Source organism: Pelodiscus sinensis, chromosome 8 (assembly GCF_049634645.1).
Source record: "Pelodiscus sinensis isolate JC-2024 chromosome 8, ASM4963464v1, whole genome shotgun sequence".
NCBI lineage: Eukaryota > Metazoa > Chordata > Testudines > Trionychidae > Pelodiscus > Pelodiscus sinensis.
The window spans coordinates 73,073,363-73,085,022 of record NC_134718.1 but is presented as its reverse complement, the minus strand read 5'-3'; the positions used below and the strand labels follow the sequence as shown (position 1 = coordinate 73,085,022).

Genomic DNA, 11,660 nt, shown 5'->3' with positions numbered 1-11,660 from the left:
TGTGTCCAGTTCTGGGCCCCTCACTACAAAAAGGATGTGGACGCATTGGAGAGGGTCCAGCGGAGGGCAACCAAAATGATTAGCAGGCTGGAGCACGTGATCTCCGAGGAAAGGCTGAGGGCGTTGGCTCTATTTAATCTGCAGAAGCAAAGAGTGAGGGGGGGATTTGAGAGCAGCCTTCAACTTCCTCAAGGGAGGTTCCAAAGAGGCTGGAGAGAGGCTGTTCTCAGTAGTGACAGATGGCAGAACGAGGAGCAATGGGCTCAAGTTGTGGCGGGAGAGGTCCAGGTTGGATATTAGGAAAAACTATTTCACTAGGAGGGTGGTGAAGCACTGGAATGGGTTCCCTAGGGAAGTAGTGGAGTCTCCATCCCTAGAGGTGTTTAAGTCTTGGCTCGACAAAGCCCTGGCTGGGTTGATTTAGTTGGGATTGGTCCTGCCTAGAGCAGGGGGCTGGACTTAATGACCTTCTGAGGTCTCTTCCAGCTCTATGGTTCTATGATTATGTAAGAGCAAAGCATAACGTGCCAGAGTTTTCAGAGGCTTCTAGAGACTCGCCCTTCCCCCAGCGTGCCAGGTGACGTTTCACTCTGCTTGTTGTGCAAGTTCACGGAGGTGAGCAGTCTCTTCCAGCCGCTAATCCCCTGCTGAGGCAGGAACAGGCACAAGCAGAAATGACAGCTGACACAGTCCCATGGTGGTTTTGCACATTAACAAAAAAGCATGCATCCCTTCTGGTAAGCTGCCAAGGTAGCCCTTGACGTCACAAAGCTCAGGCTTCCTTGGCTTGGAAAGAAAGGAGGATATTGATCAGCTCTTCAAAGGTCCTAAACCTTGTCTGTTTTTGCCCATGATCCTGGCAACATTCGAAATTGCTCCCCTGCCTCCCCCTTAACTTCCCAAGAAGGCAGAACCTTTTGAAACGCTGTCCTACCCTTTCCTGGGAACAGGGGGCTGGTCTGACTGGTGCTGGGGAATTTCTCAAGAATTGAACTGAATCCTGGTAATGATTGTGTCACTGGCACGGGGATGCCGGTCGTACCCTCCCACACCTTCCTCCTTTCTCAGAAAAGCCTGGAAACCAAAGGTGAAAGGAGGGGGTGGGAGTGGAAGTTGCTCGGCTCATGTGCACACTTCAGTCCAGGAAGAGAAGTGAGTAATTTGGCTGTAATATTTAAAAGTATCTCAGGCTGCGTGGCTCTTAGTCTCACAACAGCTGGAGCCGTTGCGAAGACAGCTACCGGGTAAGTGCTTCCTTCACTCCTGTGACTCTTTCAGAAAGATCCATTCCTGGACCGGGGAGAGACACATTTCTGAATAATAGAGATCTTGCCGTACAATCCTCAGTTTGGGTTTTATGGCTCCAGAAGCTTTACATATGGAGACTTTGGCTTTGCCGCTAAGCAGCATGTCAATTTCAGCGAAGGCAAAATGACATTCACCCACAACCCAAAGCATGCTCACTGTCAACCTTAGCCCTAGAAGAGGGGACAGATTTAGCAAGGGGCTTAATTTACCGGCATCTCGGGAACACTGTGGTTGAAACATGGATCTTCTTCTGTAAGCTGTGAAACTAGATTCGCTTTTTCAAAATCCTTTTGGAGACAGAGTGAGAGAGTCTGAGATAGAGAGAGAGATTCTGTTTCCTTTTCTGGAATATAAAACGGAGTAGTTTGAAGTAATGCTCTTAGAGGTGTGCTACCAAACACAGCATACCAGATGCAAGTTCTGTTGTCTGGCACACTACAACCCTTTTTCCAATTGGTAACGTTTTGGGGAATTAGTGGCGGACATTGGAGTGTAGGTTTTTGTCTGCTCTTTTTAATAAACAATTCCTAACATATCCAGTGCCTGTTATGATCTCTAGGCAAGTATGCCTTAGCAGGACTCCTTAAATGTTTTCCAGACCTGACATCAGTTTTACAGCAGTGTAAACTCTGACTTTGGTGAAGTTGCTCCCGAATTATGCCACCGTAAGTGATAAGTGGATTTGGCTCCATGTCTCTAAATCCTGGCTTAGTTTGTATGTAGGGAAAAGATGAAGGCAGAAAGATAAAAGCAGCCTGTGAAAAATTCATTTATTACTTTCAGTTGTGTAAGGCTTATATGGTCATGACTTATATTGCACCCATCTCATTGGTAACAGTATATACTTCTGCAAGGCATTTCTCTTTAGCCTCATTAAATCCTGATTCGTTTAGCCAATAATGATTTGTAGTCAGAAAATAACTTGCTAAATTCTCCTGCTTTTGACAATGAACTTGCTTGTGTTTTGCCTATAATACTGTGCGCATTTAAAAAAAATGTTTTTCTCAGGCCACCTACTCTATCTGCTGAGGGACATGGCAAAAATACGACCTTTGCCAAATTAATGAAACCCCCATTTTTTACTTTGGGGAGCAGGAGGTGGGGAACATGCTGGTTTAGAACAGTTCTTAGGGTTTGATCAATCTTTTGTTAAAGTCAGTGGAACGGCTCATTAATTTCAATGGGATTTGGGTCAGGCCCAAAGGGAGCGACTGCATAGGTAATGGGTAATGTCTGTGTTATTCACAGAGGCCTTCTACGATGCCCAGTGTGTGTGTGTGTGCACACGTGTGTGCGTGTAGTTGTTTTAAGTCTCTAACCCACATTCAAAAATGATTGACAGCCGTGGAGTCAGATCGAGACCTAAGGCAAGAAGATGGAAGTCAAAAGAAGACGCTTGAAGCCAAAGCCCTTAAAAACAAAATAATGGTGTTTCATTTTTTTTCCTGTGTCTAGCTTTGAAGCTCTAGTGCTAAACTTCCCTATGTGGTTCTTGTCCTAATTCAGACACCTACCTCCAAGGGGGATTGGGATGAGCGTACCTATCTCATGCCTGTCCCAGACAGGAAAGATGTAGCTGAAATGTAACAGTCTGCCCCAGCCCGGGCTTGTGAGGTGCAGTGTGAGGGAAGGGAGAACAGCCTCCTTTGCCCCCCTGCCAGTGGGCCTGGACACGTCCTTGGTCATTCTTAAAGGCTCTTGCCAAGCCTGTCAGAAATCCCAGCGGAACTGGGAGCAGGGTGCAGGCGATGGGTCAAAGAGCCACAGGAATGCAGCTTGATGTGTGGTGGGCCGAATAACTACAGACCTGCTGGCACCCCACCCTTCAGCCTTTCATTCTGTGAAAAAAGGCGGAAGAGGCCGGGTTCATCTTTTGATCGGTGGAGGGTGGCGGCTTTGAAACCGAATCAAGCCTCCGGTTTCAGGAGCGTGCGTGCGTGTAGCAGGCGAATCCTCAACGCGCTGGTTAAACACGAGCCACTCGCTTTCCTCGTTTCTCTTTTCCCTTCGTTGGCCTTTGTCTTTTGCCACTTCCGCCGGTGAGCTCTTTGGGGAAAGGACTGCCTTTGTCAGCCTCACAACCCGCCTGTTTGGGGCCTCTTCTGTATCATAAACCATCTGTTGGGAATCTCTCGCGGAAGGCTTTGGGCCAGATCTGAATAGGAATCTGTCCAGTTTCAAATCCCCGGCTGGGAGCTGATTCCAAGATGTCCGGGAAAAGGAATGTGAACTATCCAATCAGCACACTTGCATCTTACTTCCCAGGAGAGGGATCACTGGCTGGTTCCCTGTTGTGTTCCCTCCCTCTGGGGCACCTGGCGCTGGCCACTGTGGGCAGACAGGACACTGGACTGGATGGACCTTGGGTCTGACCCTGTCTGGCTGTTCTGATGTTCTTACGTGTGTTCTTATCACGCTGATAGTGCTAGGAACCAGGAACGCGAAGAGTTAAAATGAAACTGGCCTGTAGGTGGGGTGGAGCAGCCCTGATGCATGTAGCTGAAGCAGCCGGCTGACAGAGGTAGGGCATTCTCCACCCGGCAGTCATGAGACCCAGTGGTGCCTGCTGAATTCCTCATGAGCCGTTTTACTTGCTTCTCAGTAAGCGTCTTTCCTTACAAGCTTTAACCCTCTTCCCCAGCGTGTGACTGTTAAACCTGCTCTCGAGCTCCTCCTCTGGTGGCAGCTCTGGGCATCCTGTCACTTCCAGCTGCAAACACACTGGGCTGTATCTCGGAGGCTGCGTCTTCTTCTGCCCCCCCACCGCCCAGGAGCAAAGGGATCACCGCCTAGACTGGATCTGGGAAATGCTTAGGGGACACCTGGACCAGACAGCAAGTGCGACAGAGAGTTCAAAATGTTAAAGTCCTTGGCCACACTGGCATGCAATCTGTCCTGGCTACACCAAGACTCAGCCGAGCTGTGCCTCGTGAGGGGAACTAGGGCTACAATCTTGCAAACATGATCTCTCTCAGAGCGGTGGGTGTGTATCTGTCAGCAGAGCCAGCTCGATTCTCAGAAGTGGAGGGACGTATCCGCTGTGATCTGACTGAGCTATCTGGCTCTTGACTATGGTGTTTGGATGCCGGTGCAGCAAATGTATGTTTGGTCACACTGTGCCCAGAGCCCCAAATGGATACCTGGCGATGAAATCCGAGATTGAGGGCTCAGCTGAGGAATTCAGGACCTGCTGAATTAGCCGCCCTCTTCTGTGATCCTACCATTTCTGTCCCAATCTTGGCTGTATGGACAGTCTCGTCAAACTTGCCCAGTAACTCAATCAAAGCTAAACAGTGACTTCTAGTCTGGTGAGTTCTAACTTATATCGTGATGCAGGCTGAATGCCTATCCCCAATTGATGGGAGGAACAAATTGTCTGATTTGAAAAGCAGTGTTTGATGTCACTAAAGACGATAAAAGAAAGTAAAACCGCACAAAGGGCAGAGTTAAGGTTATACGGCCAACAGTAACGGTCACTTCCTGATTTATCAGCACCGAGTAGCATTTATATTGGGGGAGGGGAGTTGTACGATCTGGAGGCTCATCAAAAATGCTCCCTGTGATGGTATTCTGTGCACACGAAACTTCACTGCACCTTCACAGGGCAGATCATTGTTATTCTAGTAAAACAGAGGAGGAAGGGAGACCTGAGTTGTCCTTATGACATCAATGAATGGAGATGACCCTGGGGAAGAATCCAAAATTTCCACCCCCTCTCCAGAGCTTAGGGAGGTGGCTCTGCAGGTCCAGGGCCCATGCTGGGGAGGCAGAGACTGAAATGGGGAGGGTGAACGAGACACATTAGCTCTCCTCCATTCTCGCAGAGTTTCTCCAAAGACAGGGCAGCTGCTGACAGGGGATTCGCCTCTGGCTGCTCAGTTCCATGGCCAGGAACGGGGGTGAGGAATCCGAATCTCAACACAGATGATTCCGGCTTCCTGCGGATTCTGCCTGTGCTGGGAGCCCTGGGCTCTTTTCTGAGGGAAGAGGGAAAGCAAACCTTCTATGGGTGTTCTCAGGACAGGCCAATAGCCACCAGACCATCCTTGCCTGGAAACGGTGTGACCGGAACTGGCTGCTGGGCCTTCAGAAAGCCAACGCGTGCATGGGAAAAGCACAGGGCAGAACAGGGTCGAAAGAGGTTGTGATTTGACATGGCTGGAAAGGACTAAAACCAAGACAGGGGGTTTAGGAAGGATGGAGGAGCTAGCATGATGGGCAGAAAGAAAACTGAGCCGTTGGCCCGTTTTTATGCTGCCTGCAATATAAGAAGGGGAGGTAAAAATTGGGGGTGCGTGAAAACTTAGAACAAATAAAAGAATACCCGCGGCTCTGCCCCGCAGTGGCATTCGTGGCCTGAAACTGCCACCGAATAAGGTCTGGCAGGACCAGTGGCAGCGTGCGTGGCTCCTTTGGAAAGATAAGCACCTTGTGAATAGAGTCATCCTCCTCCTTCAGACCTGCGTACAAAGCCGCATGGACTTTACAATCAAGGCTTGTGTCACATCCTCCCCTCCTCTTGTCTGTTCGGCGCCCAAGCTGTGCTGAGCAAGGAGCTCTGCACGACTGCAAAGTCCGCTTCCGGTGCCTGCGTGGCTGCCTGCAGAGGTCAGGCCGAATCTTTTTTCTTCCGTGTGCTGAGATGCCCCACTGGCCAGTATCACAGCCTGTTCTTTTGACTGTCTTCCACAGCATTCGCTACTGCCAGTTAGTAGGGAATGAGATGCCAGCTAGACTACTGGTCTGATCTTGCCTGGCAAATCTTGGATTCCTCTGCCTGGCTTTCCTGGAGGCTGGATTCCTCCAGTAAAAACCTATAACATCCTCACTGTATGTATACGTGCAGCATAGATGAAGGAGGGGTATGCGATGGCACTGATTTTCCTAGACAGAGCTGGATCAGCAACACTAGTTCTGCTAACAACGCTCTTGTGGTTCCTTATTTCACTTACTAGAAATGAGTAACTTGTAGCAAGCACAGGAACCAACCTCTCTTCAGCTGATGGCGGGTGTGCCAACCCAAGAGCACGTGGACACCACGCCTAGGTCACATTCAGCAGTGCAGGGTGGGAAGGCACAGGGCAAAATTTAGGTACCAGGATCCATGAACAAATAGCCCACTCCTCCAGCACAGGTTTGTCACCAAGGCATAAAAAGAGCCCGAAGTTAAAAGCTTCATGGCAGCCCTTGTGAAGATGGTGAAACCTACATAGGATGTGTCTTCCCAGCTCACACTCTGTGGCCAGCGCTTGAGTCAGGAACAAAATGCCAGCGTGCTGGCCAGCTCCACGCATTTGAATGCGCACCCTCACCAAATACGACTCATTGTTCATAATCCCCCATCTACCCCCTGCTCCCGCAACTCTGGGATACTCTTGCATAAAGAACGCACAAACTAACGAACGGTCCTGCCACACCCTAGAGACTAACAAAACACATAGATGTATCACGAGCTTGCGTGGGCACAACCCACTTCTTCAGATGAATGGAGTTAAGAGGTGCAGGGGACAAATAAATAGCAGAGAAAGAGAGGGGATGGGGAGGGAAAGAGAAGGAAAAAGTGTGTGTGTGGGGGGGTGGAATCTTGTCAATTAGGCTACGTCTACAATACATGTTTTGTCGGAAGAGGCGATGAAAGTGAAGCGTGGATTAGCATTTTTTCGCACTTCATTTGCATAATCTATTCCGATCCATGTTTTGTGCAAGAGGCTTTTGTGGACGTGTCCGTTTTGCGCAAAACCCTCTTTTTTGAGCAAGATCCTTGTGCCTCTTGGTCATTAGGGAATAGAATGTAGCGGCCCCCCCGGTTCAGGTCTTTGTTCAGACCTCAGTTCCAGGTGTCAAACTTGTAAATGAAACCAAGTTTTGCAGCGTCTCTCTCAAGTTGGTGTTTGAAATTGCTTTGTAGGAACATAGTCACCTTTAGATCCATTAGTGAGTGCCCAGGCAAGTTAAAATGCTCCCCGATAGGGGTCTGTGTGTTACCAGTTCGAATAGCTGATTGGTGTCTGTTACTCCTTTGTCGTAGAGACTTCCCAGTTTGGCCAGTATGCATGGCAGAGGGCCAATATAAATGCCATCAGGTGCCCCTTCTCTTTCACTCCAGTCATCTGAAGAAGTGGGCTGTGCCCACGAAAGCTCAAGATACCGTCTCCACATTTTGTTCGTCTCTAAGGTGCTGCAGAACCGTTGGTTGTTTTTTACGTTTTTTCAGTTACAGACGAACGCAGCTGCCCCCTGAGACTTTCTCATGTAAAGACTTATTCCGGTCACAGTTTAAACAGGCTGGGATGAGGCAAAGCATCACGAGGCCCATGAGACGAGCAAATTTCTGAGGGCAGGATCAACCGCACTCTGTGCTTCTTGATTTGCTGTTCAAAGGTATTCTGTTGAAATGCCCTCTGGCCTGGGAGTTGTTCTGTTTGGTTTCATGGGTGGTATCACATCTAACTCTGCGTCAGAGTTACAGTAAGGGGAGTATTTATAGAAAGTGGAGCTGGGGGCAGCGGTGATTCAAGCTAACTGTAACTCTGGCCTTAAGTCAATGAATAGTTTAAATTGTTAACATCAGGTCTGCATGTCAGCATCTTCCAGCCTGGTTCCGCAGCTGCTCAGTTATTACTACGGAAAGTTCATTTGTGCATTAGGATGACTGTGGCTTCTTGACCTTTTTGAACTGAGTGTACTGATTGTAGGCATGTGCTCACAGGATGCACATTTGAAACTTTTAACAAAAAAAAATAGTTAACCCAGTTTTGGACAAAACTGCCTCTCTTCGCCTCCCTTTCCCGCCCCCTTCCCCTTATTTGTTCTTGGATCTGGACTTTTAATACTCCAGTCATCTGAAGAAGTGAGTTTTGCCCACAAAAGCTCATAAGAACATAAGAATGGCCCTACTGGGTCAGACCAAAGGTCCATCTAGCCCAGTATCCTGTCTACCGACAGTGGCCAGCACCAGGTGCCCCAGAGAGGGTGGACCGAAGACAATGATCAAGCGATTTGTCTCCTGCCATCCCTCTCCAGCCTCTGACAAACAGAGGCCAGGGACACCAATTCTATCCTCTGGCTAATAGCCTTTTATGGACCTAACCTCCATGAAATTATCTAGCTTCTCTTTAAACTCTGTTATAGTCCTAGCCTTCACAGCCTCCTGTGGCAAGGAGTTCCACAGGTTGACTACGTGCTGTGTGAAGACGACCTTTCTTTTATTAGTTTTAAACCTGCTACCCATTAACTTCATTTGGTGTCCTCTAGTTCTTCTATTATGGGAACTAATAAATAACTTTTCTTTATTCGCCCTCTCCACACCACTCGTGATTTTATATAACTCTATACAGCTATATAGCTCATGATGCCATCTACATGTTTTGTTAGTCTTTAAGGTGCTACTAGACTATTTGTTGCTTTTTAAGTTTTTCAAAAAGAAAAGGCAGTAGTATGGGTACAAGGAAAGGCTGAGTTCTACATTATTTGATTCTGCCACTGACTCTCTGGCTGCTCTTTGGCATGTCACATCACCTCTGTGAATCAGTTTCCCCATAAGTATTTTGTTTTTTAAATGGAGAGCATGCGAGAGAGAGAAATTGAAGGGGAACCCAACTTGAAATTACTCACTTTCAAAAAATGAGCTGAAAGTAGTTTCAGGTCTTTTATCTTTCCCCCAAGTCATCCTGTTAATGTTTGTGGTTTTACAACCACATTTTCCTATTTTTAAAATATTTCTCCCTCTCGTTGTTTCTGCAAGTCTCTCACACAACAGCAAAGAGGGATGGACTCTATGCAAAGGCCAGTCAAAGGCACAATGTCTAAACTGCAGCCTCTCCTCCCCCCACATCGCTTTCAGTGCTTGTAGCCATCATTACCCCATGGAACAACAGAGGGTAAAGTTGGAGACCAGGGTGCAGTGAAACTGACAGTGACCCTACCCCCTTTTATGTAAATTGCTCTAGGATCCTTGTATGAAATAGGGATGTTAAATATGGGTTAATTGAATAGTCAAATAACCTCATGAATTCTTATTGGTTAGTTGATTAGTCTGTAGTCCCCAGGGGTGGGGCTGGCAGCCTGTGTGCTCTGGCCCCACTCCTAAGGAGTCCCCTGCTACGCCGCGCAGGGTGCCAGATGGGAGCTGGTCCATGAGGGGAGCCAGTTTAAAAACTAGCTCCCCTCGTGGACTGGCTTCCCGTCGCCTTTTGCGCCCCCCCCCCCCCAGCCTCTCAAGAGCAGCAGCCCCCCAGCTTAGGTTTAGCCGGATATTCATAGTGCGAGTCGTGCACAGGCCACGGGCAATGCACCATTCACAGCCCGTGCCTTGCCCATGCTTGTGATGAAAGGCACAGGCCTGCGCTGATCCTAGCCCTGCTACTGACCGGCGCAGCAAGGAAGCCGAGTTTCGCCGCAGCCGTCACAAAACGCCCGGTAGCGAGCCGCTACGCAGCACAGTTCCGAGCCCCCACGCATAGGAAGGCAGCACGGAGGGCAGGGGGAGCCGGTGAGGCTTGCGCTAAGTTAGATGTAGTCCAGGCAGCAGGGCCCCAAGTTCAACCCAGGGTACTTCAAAACCGAGCGGACGCGCTCTCGGAGCAGGGGCCCCAGAGCTGGCGGAGGAGAGAGAGCTGCGGGGGCCGGAGGAGAGGGCCATGCCCGTTTAATATGTGCATGGTTTGGGGGGCAACGGGCTGCATTGCCCACCCCAAACTGCAAGCCTTAGCACTCAGCCTCACTGCCATGAGGTTCCCCCTTGCCCTGCGAGACCCCACCCCTCTCTGGGTTCCTATCGCTGCCCCTCCTGCCACCCATAGCCCCTGCTCCCCTGCCAGACCCAAGTAAGAGAAAGCTTGAGGCCACTGGGGGCAGCCCCAGGTGCCAGACCCTTCCCCTGCTCTGGGCAGTGCACTTCAAGGAGCAGAGACATGGTCTTGGGGCTGCGCTCAGGCATCTCCCCCACCACCCACCCTGGGCAGGACTCTGCCAGCCTCAACTTAGCTCTGAAATAGGCTTTCGAGAGAGATCAACATTGGTCCCTCTCTAAAACAAGTTGGACAGACCCCTCTTGGGAGGGTCCAGGCTTGCTTGGTCCTGCGGCAGCGCAGACTCAGAGAACCCGACCTTGCCAAACAGCCTCAGCGCCGACGGCAGTCAATAAACCAGATTTTGTTTTTATTCCTTTAAAAAAAAGATCCATATAGGGTGCCGCTGGGATTGCCTCTCCGAAGGCAAGAGAAAAGAATGAAAACTTCCTTCCTCTAAATTTGTACACTGGGTGGACAAACTCTTTAGTAAGCAAAAGCATGTGTCCCTGTGGAGTGCGAGTGGACTTCTTCCTCCCGATTTCATGCAAAAGTTAAATACAGACCCTGAGAGGACAGTCTCACGGCTCCAGGCAGCAGTGCCCTGGAGTGTTGAAACAAAACACAGGACCATGTAGCACTTTAAAGACTAACAAGATGGTTTATTAGGTGAGGAGCTTTCGTGGGCCAGACCCGCTTCCTCAGATTTGAGGAAGCGGGTCTGGCCCACGAAAGCTCATCACCTAATAAACCATCTTGTTAGTCTTTAAAGTGCTACATGGTCCTGTTTTTTGTTTCAGCTACACCAGACTAACACGGCTACATTTCTATCACTAGTCTGGAGTGTTGAGACAGTGCAAACTAAGAGCTTGGAAACAAGGATAAAAAAGAATTCAGTAGAATTAAGAGAGTGAGGCTGTGCCCATAAAGCAGGCATGTCCAAAGTCCGGCCCGCGGGCCAATTGTGGCCCGTGTTCCGGTTTAATACGGCCCCACAGGTAATTTGGCAATATCTATCTTTTATGGCCCCCAACGAATCCATATGTATTGAGATGAATACATTGTAAAATCTCAGTTAATGTCAGTTGGTCTAAATCAGTTATAAATATATTTGGACACAACATGTATACTTGGTGTTATGTTCCTGTTCATATTTTTTGAACTTAAAAGTTGACAGACAACCTTTATTACCAATAATATGTAATGTACTTTACAATGTTCCTGACATATATTTCAGCTTCCTGGATTTTTTTTCATCTGGCCTTCAGATATGAAAGGCAGAGTGATTTAACACCTGTTTAGATTTGTCATCCATGTGACGAAATGAAAAGTATGCCGTTTGCAATAAACTTTGCATAAAATAGTTAATTTGCATTTAATTTTAATGGTTCAAAGAATGTCAGGCAAAATGGTCGGCCCTCACGCATGTTCACTTCATCAAATCTGGCCCTCTTTGAAAAAAGTTTGGGCACCCCTGCCATAAAGTGTCTCTTGAACCAGCTGTCTGAAGAGTTAATTATCAGTGTTTGAAAACAGGCTCGGGTGGCCTTGGCCCATCTTCGG

General features: G+C 48.7%; 1 protein-coding gene across 1 annotated transcript in view; it reads left to right on the top strand.

The window, feature by feature from the left end:
* Positions 1–1,107: 1,107 nt before the first annotated feature.
* The window catches only part of SLC68A1 (solute carrier family 68 member 1), a 72,148-nt gene continuing 61,595 nt past the window's right edge, over positions 1,108–11,660 (top strand). Inside the window, exon 1 of the mRNA XM_075935583.1 lies at positions 1,108–1,244. The gene's annotated coding sequence lies outside the window, so the exon portion shown is untranslated. The remainder of the gene's footprint in view (positions 1,245–11,660) is intronic.